Source organism: Peromyscus maniculatus, chromosome 11 (genome assembly GCF_049852395.1).
Source record: "Peromyscus maniculatus bairdii isolate BWxNUB_F1_BW_parent chromosome 11, HU_Pman_BW_mat_3.1, whole genome shotgun sequence".
Taxonomy (NCBI): domain Eukaryota; kingdom Metazoa; phylum Chordata; class Mammalia; order Rodentia; family Cricetidae; genus Peromyscus; species Peromyscus maniculatus.
In genome coordinates, this window is record NC_134862.1 from 96570127 (window position 1) to 96593626 (window position 23500).

A 23500-nucleotide genomic window follows, 5' to 3' on the forward strand; every position below is an offset into this window, starting at 1 on the left:
ATAGTCACAACAGTTAAAAATTACTCTAACAGTAGTTCTGAGAACTAATTAGTTAACTCCAACCATTGTTCATTGAGTCGGTTCCAAATTATTGATAGCATTAACTCCATGAAGCCTGTGAGGCTAAATGATGTTCTCCGTGGATTATAGTCTTAGGAGGAATGAACTCTGCTGGGGTGCAGCTCAGTGGTAGAGCACACACTTGGTGTGAATGAGTTCCTAGGTTTAATACTCAGCGCCCAAACTAACAGAAACAATGACCTAAAACTGCTTTCAAAAACAGCAACTAAATCATCATTATTAATCATATATATGTGTATACACACACACACACACACACACACACATATATATATATATATATATATATATATATATATATATATATATATATATAATCACTTAGAAGAACATATCACCAGTCCTTAAATAAAGGCTTGTGGATATTTATATTTTCCAAGTTCTTAACATGTATTCAGTTATTCTTTTACCTTTTTACATTTTTCATTGATGTATAATTTCTTCTTGTTTTTTATTTGCTTTTGATTTTTCAAGACAGGATTTTAGCCTTGACTGTCCTGGAACTTTCTCTGTAGATCCACCTGCCTCTGCCTCCCCAATGCTGAGATTAAAGGCATGAGGCAGCACCACCCATATAATTTCCTTCTGAAAATGACAAATTATGGTGACTATAGAGTTCAGTTTTAGTTTTCTACCCTTTATAAGAATAAGTACAAACTTCTGTGGCTTCAAAGGTTTTAGTTCAAACAGCTCTCAGCTGTATAAATTAAGCAACAGTTTCTGGGATTTAAGAATGAACCAGTTCTGTCCTTAATTATTATACATTGCTGAACCAAAAATAAGTTGTAATGTGGTTGGGATAAAGTATCCATCAGTAAAGTCACTTTAGTTTAGATAGCGTGGAAGATCTGTTCTGAGGTTCACAAGTCAAAATATCATGGGGGTGCTGTTGGATCAGCTTACAGAGGCAGCTTGACGAGTCAGGCAAGAGAGACTTTTAAGTTGGAGAGATGGTTCAGTGGGCATGGTGCTCACAATAGTTGCCTGCATGAAGACTTGAATTAAAAGCCCAGACTCCACTCTAAAAGCTGGTGCAGTAGTACCCATTTGTCATCTCTCTGCTTTTCTGGTAAGATAGGAAGTCAAGAGAGACTCTTTGGAAGCTCCCAGACCAGCTAACCTGGTGTATACAGTGGTAAAAAAAAATGAGACCTCATCCCAAACAAGATGGAAGGCATTGATTGCCACCTAGCATTGTCCTCTGATGTCCACATGCATGTCTGTACTCACATTCACTCACTTACACATATCCACCCCCCACTATACATACACAAAACATTACCTACATCTTTATATATCATATATATATATATATATATATATATATATATTATCCCCTTACAAGAATTTTGATTTATAAAGTCATAGATTTAAATCTATTAAAGTCTTTTATCCTATTGGTCAGAAGAGCTGTTTAGAATCACAGTTTAATATACTATACAATGTATGTAGGGAGAATTACAATGTTGTGGATGCCAGATTATCTAACAGGTTGTCCCAGATGTTCTGCATGATCCCGTGTTTCTTGGTCATGGATCTCTTATTTATGAATGTACATAATTTTGAGTGGAATGTCCTTGAGCTTGGCTGCCTAACAAAGGCACACCACTGTAGCCCAGTGAGGAGGAGGTAGATCCTGGCTTTACACCTCATGCCTGCTCAAGCTTTTCTTACTGTGTCTTTCCACTAATGTGCAACTCTCCTGTTCTTGATTCTTTGCAAGCAGAGGTGGCTGGACCTGATTTCTGTTTAGAATCTTGTAGGAAGTTCTTTGAGAATGCCCCATTTTTATTGTTTTAAAAACACATAATGAAGATGCCTTCAGAGCCTACTGTATACAAGCTAGTTGAAACATGTCCTGGGCTCTGTTTTTGCTCAGGATTATGGGATCTCTACTCCTCTTTTCTGACCCGAATGAGTGATCTTTGGACCTCTTCTGAAATTTCTCTCACCTCACTGTCTCCACTTCAAACACACTGACCTCCCTGCTCTTCCCTGAGTTTGTCTGGTTTGCTTATAGTGAAAGGTCTGTACATACAGTATTTCCTCTGCTTGAAACACAGTTTTATCTGTTCTTCTTCTTAACTCCCTCCTAATTCAAGTCTTTTTTCTAACACGAACCTTTCCCATCAAGTCCACATCACCACACTATTGAAAGGCTCTGTCAAACTCTATACTACTGAAGGAAGGAATTATTAATGAAGGTGTAGGGAGAGGCCCTCACAGCCTTCTACCGCCCAAGGCAGGCTGGAATCATCCCCTTGACTCTGGTGTAGACAGTGCTGTTTGAAAGGGCTCTCTGCAGACCATGATCAAGTGTGACCGTGATTTCTTTCAGAGGAGCCTTCCTTTCATTCAGAAGTCAGTACTTTTGCATTCCTGAACCTTTGAAGCTCCATCAGAAAAAAAGGAACAGAAAAAAAAAAGAGAAAAGCACCTTTGTTAAGGTGTATGATGGGGGCCAGGTGGATATTACTTAGAGGAAGAAATTAATCAAACCATTCCTGTCCACATTAGGCAAATTGTTTCACTCTGAGTTAAAAAGCAGCAGGGGAGCATTAAAGCCCAGGATGCCTACATGTACTTTATGATGGTCTTAGCTTACAGCCTTATATCGTTTTTATTTCTCTATTAAATCAAGATATATCTCATTGAGCTGCCATCCCATATGACATCGAATGGTTCATTTCCATGTGTGTGACTAGAATTGCCCCTGATGAAAGGGAATGGTACATCTGTTTTCCCCATGTACCCAGTGTGGACAGCTGGAGTTCATATTGCTGTGGATGCTGTAGAGAAGATGTCACTTCTGGGCTCAATTTGTTTCCTAAGAGCATCAAAGTCCCAATACCAAATACTTCAGCATATGACCTTACTTGGAAGTAGGTCTCTGTAGATAATCACATTAAGATGAGGTCATGAGCGTGGCCCTTAATCTACTCTGACAAGTGCCATTATGTTGTGCTTTGAATGTGAAGTGTCCCCCACGGGCTCGTGTGTTTGAACACTTGCTCTCCAGATGGTGGCACTGTCTTAGAAAGTTGTAGTGTCTTTAGCAGATAGTATCGCCCCGAGCAGATGGGGACTGTGGACAAGCTTTGAGTTTTCTGAACCTGGCCTTATTTCCTGTTTGCTTTCTGTTTCCTGACTCTGCATGCAGTGTGTCCCCCGCCACCTGCACCTACTGTCCTGTCTTCTCCACTGTGATGACTCTGTTCCTTTTAAACCCACAAGGCAAAATAAGCCCTTCTTTCCTGAAGTTACTTTTATCGTAGCAACGAGGAAAGTAGCTAATACACCTTATAGAAGGGGAAATTTGGACAAAGACACAAGAACAATGTCACCTGAAGATTGGAACTACAATGTTACTAACCAGAGAATCCCAAAGATTGCTGACAGGCCACCCAAATCAAGGACACAGGCACAAGCTCAAATTAGCTCGCAACCCTATCGAGAATCCAACTCTGTGCCACCTTGGTTTTGGATTTATAGCTGGGACTGAAACAAATTTCCATTGTTGAAGCCATCCAGTTTGTGACTATTCCAGCAGCTTTGAGACATGAATGCAGAGACTCCATCTGATATATCAGAGTAAGCATTGAGCACTAAGCTACATGACACATTTAACATGGGAAATAAACTGGGGTAGAAGTAAAGGGACATGGGACCACTTCTCCTCATGTAATGAAGTACCTGTCCAACTCATGTGTCCACATTATGCTGCTTGTTAATAATGGCAGCTTGAGATTGATGTGCCCACCACAAACTAGCCTTGACTATCATTTGGGAAGTAGATCTGAAGTATGCCAACCACTCTCCTGTGGGAATGATGTAATTTCTTCACTTGATAGAGGACACTTGAGCAGATTATAATGGCAGAAGCACAGAGGCTGCAAAGTTCTTCAGTGTGTCCTAGATTCAATCCAAGATTCTAAGTCATTTTAAACAGGAGATAATTAGTAACTCGAAAGCATCATCCAATGTATGGCATTGTCTCCATTAAAAATGAACAGCTAATAAGTGAAAACATAGTTTGTAGGGTATCACTAACTAAACAGAAACTCAACCCAAAGTTTTGACATCATTAAAATTAGAACAATAAAATCCCTTCAATTGTATGTTCACACACACCTATGTCCTCTATGTATCATTATGTTTAACTGCAAGCTCTTATACCAGCATCATGTCTATTTGCTGGATGAATAAGTAAGCCTAGAGATTTTTAATCTAAGATTTGTGTGATATAATACATTTTTATGGGTTTTTAGGTAGATGAGACCTTTACCTTTGGACTAGGAAGGAAAGCAGGGTGCGGGGATCAGGTGACCTCATCTGTCTTCTCAAACTCACACTTTGTTAGATGAAATTTGGCCAGTTAACTTCTGAGCCTCCACTGCTAGATTATCATTACAGAGATTAAAAAAAAACTTGAAAATATATTGTAACGATAAGATAATGTGGGCATGATATCTCACATGTATGTATTTCATGAGCTCATTCATTACCCTGCTCCATCTCTTTCTCTTGGTGCCAAGGACTGAACTCGGGGCCTTGTACATGCCAGGAAAAGCTCTTTATTCCTGACTCTTGGTGTAACCCCATGAATATTGTTACATGCATCCAAACTCTTCCACCAACAGGACAGTTGCACCTGAGTTGACTTTCTCCTAGTATTGATGAGCTGTGAGCCATGTCCTGGAAAACGCCTTCCTCTCCTGCTCTCCTTAAGAAACAGTCATCTATCTTGTGAAGGTACCCAGGGACGGGGCATTCCTGTCTGGTCCAGGGATGCTAAAATGAAGAAGTTCTGTCTCCAGGATCTTGCTTTGGTACTTCCCTTGGCCTCCTGGTGATCCTTGTGATCTCTGTTAGAAAAATTCAAAGGGAGTACATGGAGCATGGTGTGTAGGAGACAGGAGGAATTTGGGATAGAGCTGAGTTAGATCACTCTCAGAGGGGAGACTGGACATAGCCAAAGGGATCACGTGCCCTCTATAGTTTTGACACATTTCATGTTGTTTTTAAAGTCTCTAAAATGGGCAAATTTTCTAAGTAGCATTTTCTTGTCCAGGTGATTGACAGGCCCATTTGTACTAACTTTTATGGGAGGAAAAGAGTATGTCTATGTCCCTTATCGGAGAGTCTCAGCTAGATAATAATCATGTAAGTTTTGTACAGAAATATAACTCAGATTCGTCTTTTGACCCACAATCAAGTCCTATGGCCTTGTTTTTATAAGCTGTTGAGTATGTGTGTGTGGGAGGGTCCACCTTCCATGACCCCCAAGCTTATCATCTAGCAAGCTACCTAACAGATCACATGTGACTTTGACCCCTATCCTTCTTTCCTGTGCTGTATTCTCGTTCTCCACTGTTCACGTTTCATTTCTGTTGCTAGGATAAAACACCCCGAGACTGAGTAGCATGGGCGAGAAAGTTTACTTCAGTCAACACCAGGTTATAGATCATCACTGCCATGAAATCACAGCTGCAGGAGCTTGAAAGAGCTGTCACAGCACATCCACAGTCAAGAGCAGAGAGAAATGATGCATACATGCTTAGTACTCGGCCAGCTTTCTCTCACAGGGTCCAAGATGCCAAGCTTAGGGAATGGTGTCACCCACAGTCAGGCTGGGTCTTCTAACCAAATTATAAATAGGGGTCTTCTAACCCAGTTATAAATATGCCCCATAGACATGCCCGAATGCTAACCCGATCTAGATAATCTCTCAGTGAGACTGTTCCTAGTTGATTTGACATTGTGTCAGGTTGACTGTGAAAGCCAACCATCACACAAAACACAGACCAATCACGAGGAGTCCAAAGTGCCAAGCCCCTGTCACAAGTGGTCCTTTCAGTGGTTTGCAGAAGTGCTACTATATCTCTGGCCCAAAGGTCATGGGCTGTATGAGTCATTCAAATGTGAATGTCTGCCTTAGGTTATCCTGTCTGCCATCTGCTCTCAAAGGCTATATATCACTCGGGTTCTCTTAATGTTCATAGGTGATTTTATCATAGTCTTTCAAAATTATATAAACTTATCAAAACACATTATATATCCATTTATATTTTTTCATGTCCAGCACTTTGGAGTTGATGAGATCTGGATTATTTCATGCTGTGTGAAGGAATATTCCTAATTATCTCCAGGAATTGAAGTATATTCAAATATGCACATTGCTCAGACTAAAAGCACTGAAAACTGATTTGAAGTCCTGATAATGAAAACAACAAAATGTCAGCAAAATGCTAAGTTATGTAGGGGCAGTAAAACAATAGACAATATTATAAGTAGCTTTACCGTTGCAAAACAAGCAATAATGCCTAGATAGAACACTCGGCATTTGAAAATCCTGTGTTTCGACTGATAAACGCTTATGGATGGAGAATAGCGTTCTAAAGGAAGGAGTAGAGTCAGCTGGTGTTAATAGGCAAAGACCACTGGCCAGGGTAAAGAAAAAGCATACCATGGTCAGCATTTAAGAGTTCATTTCTGTTTTCTTCATCCTAACCTTCCACAGTAGTTTTATAACCAGAGAATCATAGACAGCAGCTCATATGTCCTGCAAATAAAGCATCTAATTTCATACCTTAGGTATTTAGTTTTCTTGCATTATCAGAAACAAGTGCCTGGAAGGGAGTGCTTTGATTCTTAAGAGGCTAGCTGGTTTCTTCTTGAAATCACAAACCTTTGGGATACCATCATTAGCTTCTCTGTTGTCACCAGGGTGAAGAAGTCACAAGAGGAAAGGAGGGGTCAGTCCTGGGAACACCGAGCCATCTTTATGCAAATTCCACTAGTGATTTAACCGAAGCAGGGAGGGACCCAGACCCTGAGCAGAAGAGAGGGCTGTTGCTGCTGGATTTTCAGAGGAAAGCTGTTTAGCCAAGGAAAGGGATGCCTTTACAGTTTCCACAAGGTCCAGGAAACAATTTGGATTTCTTGGTTCCTTCTCAACTCCCTTGAATTTTCTCGCATTGTATGGTGGAAGAGGAAACTGCTGATTAGAAAATACATTTAGACAGCCCATGTCCTTAGTCTAAGCATTGTTTATGTACAGTCAAAAACCAAAAACAAAGCCAGGAAAAATGGCCTCAGTTGGAAGTCACATAAATTCTACCCTTATTCAAATTTACTCAAATTAAGCAGGAACTACAATGTATAGCCTGAATACAAGTTAGTAAAAGGTGTTGATTAGAGGAAAGTCCTAACAAAATTCAATGGTAACACATTTCCATCCAGCTTGCGGTCTGTGTCGTTGCTGTATGTGCCTCAAAGGTCTCCCCTTCTCCCTCTCCCCAGTGAGCAAACACTTGGCCTACTCCTGCTCATCCAGGCAGGTTAAACATGGACCTGCTTGCTGGTGTGCATGGCTGCTGAAGGAAGTGAGGCCCATTTCCTGCAGGAATACCCTGCCTGGAGCATCTCTGCAGGGCTGCCTCAAGGAGCTCTTGAGAGGCCAAGTGTTTTGGTATTATCAAGAGGGGCTCATTATACCAAGGGAATCAATTCAGACCGGCTTTAATGGGATGGGGAGTCAAACTGCAGTGTCGCCCCATGACAAAGAGAATTTAAAGTACCCTGTATTTATTATGCTTTCTGTCTTTAATTATGCCTGTCTTTAATATTCTACTGTTAGCGCCTTTAATGTTTTTTTCTTCTCCACATTTTTGGCATTTTTATGATTTGCAGCTCCATTCTAAATGGGCACATGTCATAATGTCATCCAATTTTATTGATAAAAAAAAAAAAGCCCCTGTTTCCTGTGGCTTTTGGCCAAGCCATACTATTACTTATCATTCTATTTTTTCCCCAGATTATGTAGCGAGTGTAATGTAAAGTAAAAGATTGTTTCTCATTTGAGAAAGAGATTTAATACTCTTCTGCCATCATCTTAGGGAAGTGGATGGTGATCGTCGAGTCGGGTTTGGATAGCTAAAAATATTTCTGGCCCATTGAGAGGGCTAGCAATTGTAGGGAGAATGAATAAATGGGATCAGCACTAGGGTTATTCCGTCTCTGTCTGTCTGTCTGTCTCTCCGTGTGTGTGTGTGTGTGTGTGTGTGTGTGTGTGTGTGTGTGTGTGTGTGCGCACGTGCGCGTGCCCACCTGTTGTACATGACAATCTTAGGTGTCATTCATTGCTCAAGTGCTGTCCACCTTTTTTCTTTTCTTTTCTTTGGAGGCAAGGTATCTCACTCATTTAGAACTCCCCAAGTAGGCCATGATGGCTGACCAGTGAGCCACAAAGATCCTCCTGTCTCTGTTTCCACAGTGCTGGGACTACCACCATTCCTAACATATTACATGAGGGTTCTGGGGGTCAAAGGCAAGCTCTTTCCCCTTCTGCGCATGCGGCCCCTTATACACATGCAGCCCCTTCTGTGCATGCGGCCCCTTCTGCACATGGTGCCCCTTATACACATTCAGCCCCTTCTGTGCATGCGGCCCCTTCTGCGCATGGTGCCCCTTCTGTGCACGGTGTCCCTTCTGCGCATGGTGCCCCTTCTGTGCACGGTGTCCCTTCTGCGCATGGTGCCCCTTCTGTGCATGGTGCCCTTTCTGCTCATGTGGCCCCTTCTGCAATGCACCTCCTTCCTTTTCTCACCTCTTCTCTACTCTTCCTTCTTTCCCCTCTTTGTCAACTCTGAAGGAGAGACACAGAGTGAAGGAAGAAACCATCCCAGCTCTCATTTTCCAACCATACCCAGGGTTTGTTTCTAGCAACCACGAATCCAGTCCATCTGTTTTCAGACGGTTATTCCCGGAACTCTCTAGCAAGGAATAAACTCCCATTTTGCTATTTTGTAAATAAAAGCCCTCTGGAAAGGCCAAGGCTTAATTTCTCTCAGTGTCCCATCCTTGGAATCTTGGCTTAAAATTCTGACCTCTTTTATTTTCTCATGTTGTTAGGGTCTAGATACCTTGTTAGTGATTTGGAGCTTGCAAGTGAATGAGACTCAGCTCCTACTTGAAGAAGATAATATCGCTGCAGTGTGGGGAATGGAAAGACAGGGCATGAGTGCAATACCCAACATAGAACTTGAAAGGCTCCGTATATAGCCCTTGACAAAAGATCTCGACACCCCATGACTTGCTGTGGAAGTGTGTGCTTTCCAGCAAGAGAGGGAAGAAGCCAGAGCTGTGGATCATAGGATCGGATTGGTTCTGCTAAGGAGTGTGGACCTTGTCCTGAAGGGCAAGAGGGTCTGCTGGGAGGCTTGAACCAGGACAGTGACATTTTGGGGAGATACTTTGGTAATACCCTGGAGAGGGGTAAATTCACAAGTAGGAACACAGTCAGGAGGTTGGCAGGGGAGCAGAAGGAAGCAGTGGTAGTTGTCCTCCTGGAGTCAGTATTGGGGGGGATACGCATAATACGAAGAGAATGGAGGGAAGGACCGTGATGCTGTGCTGGATGCAAATAAGGAAGGAGGGGGTGGGCCAAACATGGCATGGGTCTCCTAGCTTCTAAGGAAGGAGGGATGGACTGAGCACAGCATTGAGTCTCCTGGCTTCTAAGGAAGGGCACTTCTTCTGAGGAGTCATCTCACTTGTCTTTGATCTGTAAGTGCAGGCTAGTGCTCCTAAAAGCTTCCGGATCGACATCCCTGAAGGCCAGTGCTGTCTTCCGTTTCATCACAGTGGACAGCTAGGTAGGTCTGTGGAATTCTGTGCAGCTGTGCAGAAATTCTGCAAAAGACCACAGGCGGTTCCAGACACACACCAGGACAATTGAACAGTTTGAGCTGAACTGAGGTTTGTTGGATAGAAGGTTAAGATCCATTTCCTAGGGCTGAGGTGATAGCCAGGGAAGTGCTTGCCATGCAAGCGTAAAGACCAAAAAGTAAAACCTGAGAATCCATGTCAGGAACAGCAATGGTGTGGAGATGCTGGCTTTTAACTCTAGTGCCAGGAAGGCTGAGATAGGTGGATCCCTGGGGCTCACTAACCAGCCAACTGAGCTGGCTTGGTAAGACTCGCCAGTGAAACCTGTCTCACAAGACAAGACAGGCAGCAACTGAGTCATGTCACATGAGGTTGTCCTTTCAGCTCCACACACACGTACACATGGCCACAAGTACACTTGTTCCACATGAACATACATACATATATGTGTGTGTGTGTGTGTGTGTGTGTGTGTGTGTGTGTATACACACACATATAAATATGTATGTGTGTGTATACAGTTACTTCTTAATGTTCTTTGTGAATAAGTTTAGTCATAATAGTTGTTCTGTGCTCTGTGTGTATATGTAAACAATACTTCTTCCAGGTCCTCTATCACTGCAGAGACCCTCCTTACTACCTCTGAGATGTTGTGGTATTTGTGAAATGGATAACTAGGAACTGGAGAATAGCTACTAACTCATTTTTTGACAAAAGCAAGCCAAATAGTGCAGGGGTAATGATTTGTTTTGGTTGTTACAATCTAAACTGAATTTGAACTGATAACTTCAAAGTGAGTCAATTCATAACCCATTACCAGTCTCCTGAGATGCATAATCTTCTGTAAGCATTTGTGTTAACCTGGGTGTGATTGTACATGCCTGTAATTACAGCATTTGGGAGGCAGAGGCAGGAGGATCAGGGATTAAAAACTAGTCTTGGCTCCATAGTTTGAGATCAACCTGAGCTGCATGAAACACTCTTACCCTTCCATTCTCAAAAGGGAAAAAAATAAAACAAAATGGATGTTTTAAGTAACCTACTATGGGCAATGTAGCCAGCAAAGCTATGGTTAAATAGATATACTCACATTAAAAACTCAGAAATGCACTACACACTTTTTTTTCTAAAAAGAACCTCTGTAAGGAGTAAAATATGAATGAATGAAATGATTCATTTTATGGAGTAATTAAAACAGCGGCTCCCGTTTTCATCCATCATACTCATGAAATAAAAATATATTGAGGGAAAAGTGATATTTACCTGGAGATGAAATTTTAACATATGAGGCAGATAAAAGTTGGTTTTTCTAGAGGAAGAAACTGAAAATGAGCTGCAGATCATAATTCCAATAGAAACTCATCATTATGGACCAGGAGTTGGGGTGAGATCATCGTGGAACGGGAGCCAGAGTGAGCGCAATCTCTACCCAATATTTTTTTTTGAGGCACAAATGTAGCCAGGAGTGACTCATTCAACAGGGTGCCTCGGAGGTGGAGGGTCCTGGATATAAATGGGCAAGGCTGCAGTACAGGGAAACGGTAACCTTGGATCTGCCCTCCTCCTCTCCCGGTGAGTTAAAAGAGAACCACTCCTCTGATTCTGCTCGGTGCCTTTGTGGGTCCGTACTGCAGGGCTACTTCAGGTGACTCAGATGGCTCTTGCATCTGTCTGTCTCCATTCCCATACTGCAACTAACAGAACTTTCCTTCTTGCAGGCAGGTTCGCTAGAAGGAGCGTGGCATGTGATGAATACGTGTGGGTTCTGCTCCCTGTGCTCCCCTAGGAATGGGCAAGGGCAGCTAGAACTGGCGTCTTGGTGCCTACCAGATAAGGGAGCAGAAGGAGGGAGCCGGTAGGGAGGTGATGGCTTTCCCTCACTCTTTGTTTATTTACTATGTGGGGATGTCAGCGTGGGATACCAGGAAGAGAATGAGATTTAGAGAAATCTGGGTCCAGTTTTCTGGAACCGTCTCATTTGCAGATATGTTTTAAAGGGACGAGTCAAAGCATTCATCCATCAACTACTAATTGAGTTTTTACTTATTGCTGAAGATCCCGGGCTTAGTATTGGGATTGGGTCCCCACTTTCACGGAACTTACATTCTGTTTGGTAGTGGCATCTCATAAAACACTGGGCAAACAAACGGAACCTCAGTGGGTGATGAAAGGCAGGGTGAGGGCTGAAAGAGAGTAAACAGAGGCGACATTTAGATGTCGTGATGAGGGAAACCTGTTTGCTGTGGCGTGTGACTAAAAGGGAGGGCTGTGGTAACTTGAATTCAGTTACCAGCTGAATGGCTCACAGTGGCAACTGATGAACCCCACTCTGGGTCCTCTGTGTACACAGTCTGTGTCATCTGTAAAGTATAGGGGTTTTGGTTTAGGACATATTCATACTTGAATTCTATGTCTGCATATACAAAAGACTTTTATTTTCATTTGCAGTTTAATTCTGGGGTGAGCTAATAATGTTTCAAGGAAAATCAGAATAAGTTCAATGCTTCATAAGACGAATATCTTACAGATCCCTGTCCCCCATCAATACAATTAAGTAAACATCCATGCGCATTGACTTTGTGTCAGGCAGTATTCTGGGTACCTGGGAACAAAGACATAAACTAGAGTCTTGGCCTTCAGGGAGCTTGTGCTCTCTCCCCATAATAACTTATGACTCTCCTACTATTGGTTTTAATAGAACCATCAGGAGGGATTTATATGCTGACAAGGCTCTGAGAGTTTAGAAAAACAAGTTGCACTCAAGTGTTAACTTTGATGTTTGTTTAGTTTTATAAAATATGTAAGAGGCTTTTCCATTAGTGAATAAGACTTTGAAAAAGCTTTCAGAATCTCATGTCATGAGTAGTTAAATATCACTAAAGGAGAGTCGCAAAGCCTGACAGCCTGGAAGCGTAAGTACTGCATGCGGTTTGGATGCCTGGCCAAAGTGAAGCCCCCATTCCCATCCTGTTTGAGGCCACACTGGTCCAGCTGATTCATTTCATCTGAAAGAACCCAGACTCCATGGGACTCCAAGTCCACTCAGCAGCTCTCTGTTATTTTTTGGCATTTGTAAGCAGCATGGCATCCCCTGGCATGCTGGGAAAAGTTAGAGACAAACCTCAGAGACAAGACATGTAATGAGGATGGGATGGCGTGCAACTTGGGCAATGGGTTTTCTTCTTGAGACACAAGTAGGGGTTAATTAAGTACCACAAGCAAAACACACCCGGGAATTACCTTTTAGACACTAGTTGCTATTTGCAGCAAACTGTACAGTGGCATCAGATAAAATACTTGCTTACTGGCTTACTCTGAATTTCTTCCACATAGCCATGCTTTATGCAATCTCCCATCATCCTTTGCCCCTTAGTCTTCAGAAGTATTTCACCTTTCTTTTCTATGTAAGCTTCTCTAGTACACACACACACACACACACACACACACACACACACACACACACACACACAAATTACACTCACACTTAAACAACTTGGGGTTGTTTTCCCCAAATGCATGGGGAAAGCCTCATGGATGCAGACATTATTATGTTCATCTTTGTCTACCCAGTGTTGTATCTGAAGGAGGGAGAGGTGGGGGCATGAATCTTTGCTAAATTCTTGAGCTTTGATAATGATGGAGGGTAATGACCAGCAGTGGCAACAGGCTCTTGGGATTCTGGGGAGCCTTTCTAGAGACAGAATCATGGGAAATCCATGCAGCTCTTCTCTGTTTATGGATGGTGTGGCTGATATGCTTTGTAGGGCCCAAAGAAATGCAGGAGGAATGAGTGTTTTGTGCAAGGTCTGTTATACAAATGCAGTGTTGTTTCAGATGTTAAAGGAACATTATGGCGAGGCTAACAAGCCTTTTTCAAGGGTGGCTTGTAAAGTGTTTTTCTTGCCTATTTATTTTTATAATTTGAATGACAGGTACTGTTATTCCACTTTACAATAGGATCCATTGTTCCTAATTACAAGAACCTTGTATTGTAGGAGTTGGGGAGTTGACACTGGATAGTCTTCAGGACTTGCGACGCATCCGCTTTGATTCTGTTTCCTGTCCATGTCACCCTTTGGGTTACACACACCCTTTGGTGACAACACAGGCAATGTCTGGAAGGTTAGGCCTGAAAGTATGGAAAATATCTAATGACATTCCATTATGAGTTCACATAATTTTATGTTGTAGCCCATTCTGACCTTAAAATACATGTGTAGGTGAAGGTGATTTTAAATTCCTTACCCTCACATTTTCATCTCTTGTGTGCTATGATCACAGGCATGCACTACCACAGCTTGTTTATGGGGTGACAGATTAAACCCATGGCTTTGTGCATGCTAGGCAAGCACTCTCCTCCAAAGTCAAATGCCCAGTTCAAGTTCACCTAATTTTAAGACCCATTGATTCCTGAGTTTAACAAAGAATTTCTTAATGTACTGTGGACCATCTAACTGAAAGACTATTTTTTTTAAGTCAGGAAAATTTTCAGTGTTTGATGGTAGAGAACCTAACAGAACCCTTTTCATGTGGGTAATGACTTGTCAACAATCTGCTTCAGGGGCTCAGGCAGAAATCTATGGAAACTGGGTGCACATGAAGGGGGTGTGAGCCATGGATCAGCAAGTGGACATAGGCGTGTGTGAACACACAATTGGAGAAATGTTTTGTTCTAACTTCAATGCCGTCGAAGCTTTGAGTTGGGTTTCTGTTTAGTTAGTGGTGCCCTACAAACTATGTTTTTACTTATTAATTGTTCATTTTAACAGTCAAAGCCGTACATTGGATGAATCTTTCTTTTGAATTACCTAACTAATTATCTCATTTTTAGTTTTGACCTGTGTGAAATGAACAATACTCTAATTCTTAGATGAGAAATTTCATTAAAAAAAATCTATCAAAGCACCTATACTTGTACTGGAAGAATATTTGCTGCAGTTCTATCCAATGGCAATTAACTGTGATGAACTCTTATCCATTCAAGAGGAAATGGTAACTTGAGACGTTTTGCAGATGTACAAGGGTTGCATTAGTCACGTTTCTGTGGTTCTGATGAAATACCATGATTAAAAGCAATTTACAGAAGAAATGTTTTATCTTGGTTTAGTGTTCCAGAGGACTAGAGTCCATAACGGCAGGCAAGGCATGGCCTGCAGGCTGGAACATGGCTGATCACACAGGAAGCAGAGAGAGAGGGCGAAAAGGATGTATGATAAAGCCACGTACCCTCCAAGCCCTCCTCCAGTGGCGTACTTCCTCTAGTGAAGCTGCATCTCCTAAAGGTTTCAGAACTCTCTTAACCAGCCACCTGGGGGGAACAAGTGTTCAAAGCATAAGCCTTTGGGGGACATTTCTCATCTAAACCACCACCAGTTCTTTGTTTTTTTCTGCCCTTGATTCACATTATTTTTTCATTCAGTTTTACTGGAATAATTATTCATAGTGGAACCTGTTCCTCAGGATGTGGTAAATTACAGGTACTAGAGCAGAAGGCAGCCCCAGACGTATCCAATGCTGCTTTCCCAAATGCACAGATTTGTCTAGGAAAACAACCAAAATAACACTGGACAGGACCAGAATCAAAGGCAGGGAAAGCTGTAACTGCTATTTACCAAAACCAGAGAGTTCAAGGACAGAGTGACTTAGCCAGTGATGCAGAGCCCACTGTTCTCAGACAGACAGACAGAAACTTAGAATCATCCCAGGACCAAGGGCATCAGGTGCACAGCAACACTAAAGGAGGAACCACATGAAATAGGCAGCAAAAAGGAGGCAGAGAGTTTGTAACAAGGCCCTGTGTTCACCCACAGAATTGTACCCTGAGCATGGAAAGTCACAGTAAGTGAGGCCTGGGTAGATGAAGTGGCTCAGCAAGTGAGAGTGAGCACTGCTCTTGCAGTGATCCCGAGTTTGATGCTCAGCAATGACGCCAAGTGGCCCACAACCACCTGTAGCTCCATCTCCAGAAGATCTGGTGCCCTCTGCTGGCTTTGACTGGCACCTGCACCCATGTGCATATACACACAGATACACATACATGATTAAAAGTACATCTCTTTTCAAACACAAGAAGTGAACAATAAAGGATCTCATTAGTATGAGCAATGAGGGACAGAAGCAGAGTAAGATGAAAGATGAACACTCAATTCAGAAATTCACTACTGTGATCTTACAGGACTAAATCCCAATGAGAGCTTTTATTTTTTTCATATCTCTTATTTAAGGAAACTGGAAAATAGAGAAACAAGTGAGCAAAACTACAACAAAAAATAGTAATTATGCACTTCTTTCTCTTTTCTTTATTTTCCATTTTTTAAATTTTATTTGTATTTTTTGTTTTGTTTTGTTTTGTTTTTTTGAGACAGGGTTTCTCTGTGTAGCTTTGCGCCTTTCCTGGGACTCACTTGGTAGCCCAGGCTGGCCTCAAACTCACATATTTGTATTTTTTTTTTTTTTTTTTTTTTTATGATGAGGCTCTGTTCTCCTAGCATTTGGTTTGAGTTCCCATAGAAACAGACCCCAGGACAAAGTTTCTCAGCCAAGTTGTATATGGAGAGGTCATGTCAGTAGAAGGGAAATTTAACAGAGAAGCGGGAGTAGAAGGTATTCACAAGTCGTCTCTGCATAGTGGTGTGCGACTGGGAATTTCTGTAAGGTCAGAGTGACCCCACCAAACATGGACGGAGATGGAATACATTTCACTGTTTTTCTTTAGTCACCCATTGGGTCTGACTACAGTAGGGGATAGATTCCCTGGCACCATTTTACCATCACAGTAGATAGAGAATGAGCCCAAGTTGCAGATGATGGCAGCCTCCTCTGCACTAGAGAAACAAATGGGAAGTGAGAACCCCTGCTCTGTCAAGGGTGTTAACAATCCCAGACTTAAGCTCATGGGGTACAAATGGTAGGAGATGGGAACCCCCAGCAAACCTTTGACCCAGACTCCATTGCAAGTCCTTAGTGTGAAGCTAAAAGGAAACCCTCAGAGTATTAAGTAGGATGGCAATGGTCACCTTTTGTACTAGAGAGAGGGGTCAGATGTTAAATTAATGTTCAGTATTAGAAAGGCATTTCCAAGCAGGGCAAGAAGCAGGAGGAGTCAGCAGTCATGACAGTTCTCTCCCTGGAGAATCACCCGTCTTTGTGTGGCCAGTTTCCTAAACCAAGCAGCACATAGATCTGTACCTCTCTCTTTAGCTCTATGAGAGAGAATACAAAATTAAAACCGCAAAATTGGCACACAAGTAAAAGTAAATGTATTTGTTCAGAATAGCAAAGAAAATCACAACAAAAATTTTAATTTAACAAAGCTTACAAATACCACACTTAAAAAGTCAGAAAAACAAAATTCTAATTAGCTGTTGGATAGTCTTCCTTAAAATATTTCTCTTTTTTTTTTGGCTACGCGCTCCTTGATTGCCTCTTCATACACCAGCCATGATTTTGTGATCCCATTTTGTATGAAGAATAGAGAGATAATTTAGTCTTTCCTCTACTACGTTGATTAGATTTTTAAAAAACTATTATCACTAGTTTTAAAAGGCTTCTTCAGTTACACTAATAATGATTGGAAGTGCTAAATACATTTTTGGAATTATTGTCAACATTTTCAGAAAACCCTATCAAACTTCTTACATGGATGAGCTATGAGAGGAGATGTTGTTTTGTTTTTGAGATGGCTTAGTACATTTGAAACCTTCTTTCGTTTTCATAGTGATGTATGTTCAAAGTTCAGTCTCCCAAGCTCCGGAGTGGATCTCTGCTTTATTGCTGGGCCTGTGTTCTTCACTTTTGTGGAGAGGTGTTGAACGGAGAGGAACATTCCTGTAAATTAATATTAGTCCATGGGAACCATAAATAATAATTTGTTCTACATGGAAGTGTTTATGATCCATGCAAATATAAACTATTAAACCAAAATTAAATATATTAGCAATACAACTTTCCTTCAGCCAAATTCCAAGAATGTTTACAGTCACACCTAGGTCATCTAAGCCAGAGGAAATACGGAGGAGAATTCAGAAATCAATTGTAGTTAAAATGTATTTATTGCTTTAGGAAATGCCATCAAGATACACAACCATATGTAGACTGTAGAGGGAATTCTATGGTGAGGAAACTTGGAGTTTAGAGATCCTTGGCTTTAGGGTCAGCTTACCTTTCCCTGTAGCATTGGTTTTGGAAGCTAACATGCAGCTTTCCCTATGTACCTCACTGTCTGAGAGGTAAGGGTTCGAACTCTCAACCCTAGTGTGTATTGGCTGCATCTTGCTTAGTCTTTTACTTCCCATTCCTTGGCTGCTTCCTTATCCAACCCAGTTCTGCTAGATCAACTCAAAGATTTGAGTGCCTTTGTCCTCTGAGAGCTTTGTTACCAGCTATCCCAAGTGTCCTTGTAAATGATAAGGTCGTGGTAGTTGATGAACAATACCAGACAAACGGCTTCAACATAAGACTCGGCTGCTGTACTTTCTACAATATAGAGTAGTTGAATATTATCCCATTACACACTATGGAAAGATTGTTATTTCAAAATGATAACCCTACCATGTATATAGAAGATACAGGAATGGGGAAATTGGTCTACCATAGGGAGATATGAAGCCACCGACAGGGATTTTTGTCATCAGAGGAACAACTTTACTTTGAACTAGTTAAAGAAAGCATCTTACTGTGGCCTGGTCTAAAAGTGGCACTTTTCTCATATTTCTGAGTCTTATTGACCAGCCTTTTCTTTTTTTTTTTCATTTTTCTTTATTAAGAAATTTTCTACTCACTCCACATACTATCCACAAATCCCCCCTCTTCCTTCCTCCCACCCCCTAGCCCTCTTTCCCAAGCCACCCCGCATCCCCACATCCCCCCAATTGAGGTCTCCCATGGGGCGTCAGCAGAGCCCAGCACACTGACCCTAGGTAGGTCCAAGCCCCTTCCTACTGCACCAAGGCTGTGCAAGGCTTCACACCACAAGGCACTGGATTCCTAGAAGCCTGCCCGTAGACCAGGGACAGATTCCGATCCCCCTGCCTGGATGCTCCCCAAACAGTTTGAGCCAAACACCCATATTCCGTATCCAGAGGGCCTTTGACTAGCCTTTTCAAGTGTGTGGAAGTTCTTTGCAGGGAAGTACATTTGCTGGTTAAAGCTCCACCTTGTTTCTCTTTTTACCTTTTGCATTTGGGAGATCTAGATGGTTTAGCAAGCTGTTCAAATAGAATGTCCCAACAGTCAAAAGGATCCTGGTAAGTATCAGAGGCTGCCTGCTCTGCCAGCCTCTGACATATGTCAATATCTTTGGAAGCTGAGACTTCTAATGGACTCTATAACCATCAGTAAGATGAATTTTTGTAAAAAGTAGTTTGGGGATTTGAACCTGCTGTGAGGGTGTTTCCACATGGGCAAACTCCATCTTGACTCTGAGAGACCCACTTTTACCTGAAAAGAAGCCATTGTGATAATGAGAAAAAATAGTTACACACACTAGTGATTTGTATGGAATTATTCTTGAGTTTATTGTTTAATAAAGAATATCCAGAAATATGCATATAAAAATGTCATTGATGTCACAGATGAAAAAGCTACCTACAAGTATTAATGGGACTCATTCACTGCTTTATGTACCCCAGCTTCTCCTGGGACTCCACAGATCCACATGCATACAGACCCCATTCAATTGGACAGGATTGCATATTAGTTATGAAGTATCTGTGGATGGCCTGGGTTATGCAAATAGTTCTCTAATGGACTCAGTATCAGACTCTCTTCTATAGCAGGTATCTTAGAAGATTTAGTTCAGGGGAGACTTTCCAGAGATTTTCAGCCATGCTTTCCTGAACAGATTTTCTTTTATAGACACCTGGGCCAGCCTCACTGCACAGAGTCTTCTGAAACACCCCTCTAGTCAGCACTTTCCCATTATAGGAACGGTTAAATTTATCAGGTTTCATCCTCAAAACAGATGTTTGTTTCTGTGAAGACATTGTAAAAAGCATCCGATTTGGCGATCAGAGAAACAAATACTTAGGAGTGAAAGATGCACATTGCTTGTTAAAGTCTTCCCCAAATCAGCCTTCAGTGTTCCGGGTCCTTCTTCACGTGAAAGTCAAACCAGTGACATGGCAGCCCATTCCCTCACAAATATGCGAGCGGTTTGGGGATGGGAAGACATTAAAATAATCTAAGCTCTCAGTTCTGCAGAAAAAAAAAAAGATGTAGAGAGAAGAGTCTGTTCTTGCCAGGGATTCCCAGGGATCTGGATGTAGCGCTGGCTTCTTTTGTTTTTTTGAAACAAAGTGTGAGATTCTACTGAGTCCTCCACATGGGAGCTTCTGGATGCACTCATGTTCTTTGGTTATTTATAGCATGGCGGCCTCCACCTACCTTCCCCCTTATCACCTCTTCAGCCCTCCGCCAGCCTCACCGTGGCCCTGTATTTAGATCTGATGTGTCATCTTCCATGCCCACAGCAAGGTTGTACCCTGACCAGGGTGGCGAGATATGTGGATATTTTACCATAGGGAGGAGAGATCCATTTGAGACTTTTTTACCTTTGGGAGATAAGTCTTTCCTTTATATAGGAAACCCAGTTAGCAGGCAGGGCCCTTTTGGTATCATCTTAAAAAAAATTTATGATATATTAGTGCACATTGCAAAAAAAAAAATCAGTTCTATCATTGGCTATCACTCACTTGGGGGAAGCAAATTTATTTTATTTATATACATATATTTTTATGCATCAAAAATGCAGGTTCTTACATTCATATTTTGGTAAAATACAAACTTGAACAACAAAATTTTTAGTCCAGATGCATCTTCAATACCTGCTTTTGAAAAAGATGAAATAAGTACTTGAGATATATCAGAAAATGATCAAAAAGGAAAAAATCAGTGCTATCATGCATGGTATCAATTCTTTGAATAGCAGAATACATGCTAAGCATATTCCACAAATCAGTCACTGCATTGAGTATCAGGGAGGGGGCAATGCTGCTACAAGAAAGCTGGTTTAAAGGGCCACGTGACCTCTTCATGCCACTGTCGCATCGGACCCCAACTCAGATGACCTGACTCCTGAGGCAAACGTTTTAAACAGCAATTCTAACTGCGTATAGTCTCCTGCATATGAATATAACATTGTTGATTATCGTGACCTACACATTTGCAGGTGATGTTACTGTCTATACAGTACAGGTTCTCAGTATTCATCAGACTCCACATCTTGATTCAAAGTTAGTCCGATAGCTTGTCAACTTGCCTCCTGTAGTGTCTAAGGCTAAGTTTGGTAACCAACTTGTTTTAAGGTGGCCTGGTATCCACCTTTCTCTTCCACGAGAACTAATTTCTCTCTTTCCTCCTGACTCTGGAAAGTCTAGGAGTGCAGAGTGTGTTATAGGAGAACAACCTGCAGTATGTGCCTGGGTGTGGGTGTGGCATCTGTAAAGGGGGCATGCTGAAGGATGTATTCAAGCACAGTGTGCTTTATTAGGGATGAGAAAAGGCAGACTGGGAGAAATCTCACTTCTGGTGTTCTGGTCTACATGTCCTCCCCACCCCCCACACAAAACAACTTTCAGCCTGCTTCTTTCAGATCTAACAACATATCGGCAGTTATAATGGTAGTTCTTGCTTCTCAGAAAGCCCGTGAACTTATATCAAATGGAAGACAACACTGTGGCATGGGACCATGGGTTTGTATTTTATTTTCTTCTTTTTTCTTGGGGTACCATTGGGTGCAGCTGAGCTGTTACAGAGGTGATATCAATTTATTTTGCAGTTAAAAATCACCCATTTTTTTTTATAGGGGGAAAGAACAAGTCCTGGCATTTTTGGGAAAGATTTTTTCTCTAAAAGAGGGAGGAGAAAAATGCAGGGAATAATGAATTCATCAAGTTGAAAATGCACAAGGCAGCGAAGCGCTCAGCCTTCAATACATGGCAAATGGAAAGAGAGCTCCCATTACTGTCGAGATGCATGGACACAGCCCCGCTAATCGCTTGGTCATGCTTGGGAGACACTAAGTCATCACAGGCCCTGACATGGTGAGAACAGGGTGCAGAGGTTTGTTGTAAGAAAAAATTGTTTATTTAACATCCATAACCACCAGTCCTCCCTTCTTCAGCCCTTATCCTCAGATAAACAAGCCTGGGTTGGAAAACTGTGTGTGTGTGTGTGTGTGTTCTACATTCTACACAATAGAAAATCATAGATGAAGAAGGAATTGTACAATAAGTGATGTTTTGAATGAAGGGATTAATTTATATTGCTAATGTTAATTATTTGTCTCTCATGTGCATTGGTACCATATTAAATATAAAATAATGGACAATAACATTAACTGAGGGGTTGTTTATAGGCTAGTCCTGTTTTGACTTACTTGTCACTTCATTGGCTCCCTGGGACAGCCCTGGGGCATACTGTTCTTACCCCCATTTCACAGAGGAGAAGTGGCCGATCAAGGTCATCTAGGTAAGAATAGTAGAGCCTAGTAGGAATCTGAGTGCAGAGCTGCTGTGGTTGGCCATCTGCCCTTCCTTAGCTTATGGCCTTTGAGAGATGCAAAGGAGGCCGGGGACAGAGTATGTGAAGAGTCCAGGCTCTTCTGCCTCGACTTGAGCCTCTCCTGCCACCACGGGTTTCACTGAGCACCATGTGTTTAGTGTAGAGATAAGGCATGTGAACATGAAATTCTCTCTTGATCATATTCTTGAGTATCAGAAAGATGCACTAGATTCGTGGAGGGGCTTAAAGAAAAAGCACTCCTTTCTCTGGCGATGGCTACCATATACACTGCCGCACAGCCCCTGACTGACAGGTGTCTGGCCTTAGTGCACCCCCCCACCCCCCCACCCACCCCCACCCCCGGTGCATAGCCAGGGTTCAGATGCACAGCATTTAGCTGAGACAGTGGACTGATCAGAGCTTTGTTGCTGTTGTTTTCCAAATAAGGTAGGAATGGATATGCTAGGATAAGAGAAGAAAATTAGTGAAGGAGAGGATGACCTGGGACATTCTAGAAACTACCAGAGATACAAACTATTGGTTCTGTGTTACTGGAGCATCAAATGGAAGATAGTTGAACAGAGACAAGAGAGGTAGTTAACAAGCAGGGCTGTGGTGGATAATACAACATACGCCGTGAGAAATGTGTATCTAGAGGAGTGAGGGGGTGCAGTAAACTACTGCAAACCTGTGAAGACATGGGCCATGGAGAGCTTCGGGAGACAGCACAGCCTTGTGGGATGGGTCGGACGGAGTAGGAAGCAGTCCAAACTAGAGACTGGTACAGTGGTGCCTGGATAAGGCATGGATTGATCAGTGCCTTTGGAGCTGGAGGTCTGGTTAACAGTAATATTCCACTGATGGAATAGACAAGGAAAGCAGAGATGGGGGAACGAGGGAATAGGTTTCTGCTTTGATAAAAACAACAGTGATAACATCAGTTGTCAGGACCGGGAGGGTAAAAATGGAATGGGCTTGGAGCTGACAAATACAGTTTGTCAATTCTAGACTATCTGGGAACCTTCTGGGAGGCATTAGCTAGAGCTGTATAGAAGCAGATGAATGCACAGGACTCAGTTCAGCAAGGACCGTGTTTGGTCAAGCATCGGCAGCAGGCTTGAGGGCACAGCTAGTGAATTTTGCTAAGCAGAGTTCTCTCTCTCTGCTTACTGCCGGACATAGATGGTATGTGCTAGTGCCCCGTACATTCACACCCGGGCTGGAGGACATAGGGTTTAGTAGACCAGCG

The 23500-nt window shown here is 42.1% G+C and overlaps 1 protein-coding gene across 23 annotated transcripts in view; it reads left to right on the forward strand.

Moving 5' to 3' along the window:
* Positions 1–23500, forward strand: part of Esrrg (estrogen related receptor gamma) — a 630688-nt gene that overhangs the window by 122654 nt on the left and 484534 nt on the right. For 3 of the 23 annotated variants that reach the window (XM_076548162.1, XM_076548175.1, XM_076548171.1), the window contains exon 3: positions 11198–11322. The exons of the other annotated variants lie outside the window; for them this stretch is intronic. The gene's annotated coding sequence lies outside the window, so the exon portion shown is untranslated. The remainder of the gene's footprint in view (positions 1–11197; positions 11323–23500) is intronic. 23 annotated transcript variants of the gene reach the window in all.